This window comes from Pseudophryne corroboree, chromosome 7 (assembly GCF_028390025.1).
Source record: "Pseudophryne corroboree isolate aPseCor3 chromosome 7, aPseCor3.hap2, whole genome shotgun sequence".
Taxonomy (NCBI): Eukaryota; Metazoa; Chordata; class Amphibia; order Anura; family Myobatrachidae; genus Pseudophryne; species Pseudophryne corroboree.
Genome location: NC_086450.1, coordinates 265918378 through 265920823, shown reverse-complemented (window position 1 = coordinate 265920823; position 2446 = coordinate 265918378).

The window sequence follows — 2446 nt, the reverse complement described above, 5'->3', positions numbered from 1 at the left end:
GATTTGTTGTATGGTAGACACCCCAGAGGGCTGTTGGATGTTGCCAAAGAGACGTGGGAAGGACAGCCCACTCCTTATAGAAGCGTTATTGAGCATGTAACACAAATGCAGGATAGGATTGCAGCCGTGGTACCTGTTGTCAGAGAGCACATGGAACAGGCCCAAAGTGCTCAACAGAGGGTCTATAACCGGAGTGCCAAGATACGGGAATTTGCTCCTGGAGATAGAGTTCTTGTTTTGGTACCCACTGTGGAAAGCAAATTCCTAGCTAAATGGCAGGGTCCATTTGAGATTAGGGAAAAAATGAATGAGGTTAATTACAAAGTATACCAGCCGGGAAAGAGAAAACCCGAACAGATCTACCATGTTAACTTAATCAAACCCTGGAAAGATAGGTTGTCTCTGTCAGCGGAGCCTTGCCCTTCGGTGTCTTCACCCCGGTTGCTTCCCGCAGTGAAGGTGTCAGAGACATTATCAGCTGATCAGAACAATCAGGTTAAAGAATTTCTCATCCAAAATAGGGAGGTATTTTCAGAGCTGCCTGGCCGAACGACCATAATAAAACATGACATTGTCACAGAACCAGGGGTCAGGGTTCATTTAAAGCCATATAGGATTCCTGAAGCTCAGCGAGAAGCAATTTCTAAGGAAGTTAAAACCATGTTAGAACTTGGAGTCATAGAGGAGTCTAACAGTGAGTGGTCCAGTCCCATAGTGCTCATCCCGAAGCCCGACGGTAGCATACGCTTCTGTAATGACTTTCGGAAGTTAAATGAGGTGTCCAAGTTTGACGCATACCCCATGCCCCGTGTGGATGAGCTTGTAGAAAGGCTGGGAACAGCCAGGTTTCTCACCACATTGGACCTGACCAAAGGTTACTGGCAAATACCTTTATCTGATAGCGCCAAAGAAAAAACAGCCTTTTCGGTTCCGGAGGGGCTGTACCAGTATAAGATGTTACCCTTTGGGTTGCATGGGGCTCCAGCAACCTTTCAACGGGCGATGGATAAAATTTTGAGGCCCCATAGAAAATATGCAGCTGCCTATTTGGATGATGTGGTAATTCACAGTACAGACTGGTGGTCACATTTGGTTAAAGTACAAGCAGTACTGGACTCAATCAGAGAGGCAGGGTTAACTGCTAACCCAAAGAAGTGCTGCCTCGCAATGGAGGAGGTCAAATACTTGGGCTTCACCATAGGCAGAGGTCTGATTAGGCCCCAATTGAATAAAGTTGATGCTATTCAAAACTGGCCTCGTCCAGTGAATAAAAAACAGGTAAGGGCTTTTTTGGGAATTACTGGGTACTATAGACGGTTTATTCCTAATTTTGCGACCACAGCGGTGCCGTTGTCAGACCTTACCAAAGGGAAGCAGTCAAATGTGGTGAAATGGAACCCTGATGCAGAAAAGGCGTTCCAAGCGTTAAAAGTGGCTTTGTGTTCACAACCGGTGTTGATAACACCAGATTTTTCAAAAGAATTTGTGGTACAGACAGATGCCTCAGAGGTAGGGATAGGTGCTGTGCTGTCCCAAACCAGAGATGGGGACGAACACCCTATCATTTATTTGAGTAGGAAACTCAATGAGCATGAAAAAAGGTATGCCATTGTGGAAAAGGAGGCTTTGGCCATTAAGTGGGCACTAGATACCTTGAGATATTACCTCTTGGGTAGACAATTCAGACTAGTGACAGACCATGCCCCTTTCTCTATCGTCCTAGTGGATGCTGGGGTTCCTGAAAGGACCATGGGGAATAGCGGCTCCGCAGGAGACAGGGCACAAAAAGTAAAGCTTTAGGATCAGGTGGTGTGCACTGGCTCCTCCCCCTATGACCCTCCTCCAAGCCTCAGTTAGATTTTTGTGCCCGGCCGAGAAGGGTGCAATCTAGGTGGCTCTCCTAAAGAGCTGCTTAGAAAAGTTTAGCTTAGGTTTTTTATTTTACAGTGAGTCCTGCTGGCAACAGGATCACTGCAACGAGGGACTTAGGGGAGAAGAAGTGAACTCACCTGCGTGCAGGATGGATTGGCTTCTTTGGCTACTGGACATTAGCTCCAGAGGGACGATCACAGGTACAGCCTGGATGGTCACCGGAGCCTCGCCGCCGGCCCCCTTGCAGATGCTGAAACAAGAAGAAGGTCCAGAATCGGCGGCATGAAGACTCCTCAGTCTTCTTAAGGTAGCGCACAGCACTGCAGCTGTGCGCCATTTCCTCTCAGCACACTTCACACGGCAGTCACTGAGGGTGCAGGGCGCTGGAAGGGGGGCGCCCTGGGAGGCAATGAAAACCTATTTTTGGCTAAAAATACCTCACATATAGCCTCCGGGGGCTATATGGAGATATTTAACCCCTACCAGAATCCGTTAAGAGCGGGAGACGAGGCCGCCGAAAAAGGGGCGGGGCCTATCTCCTCAGCACACAGCGCCATTTTCCCTCACAGAAAGG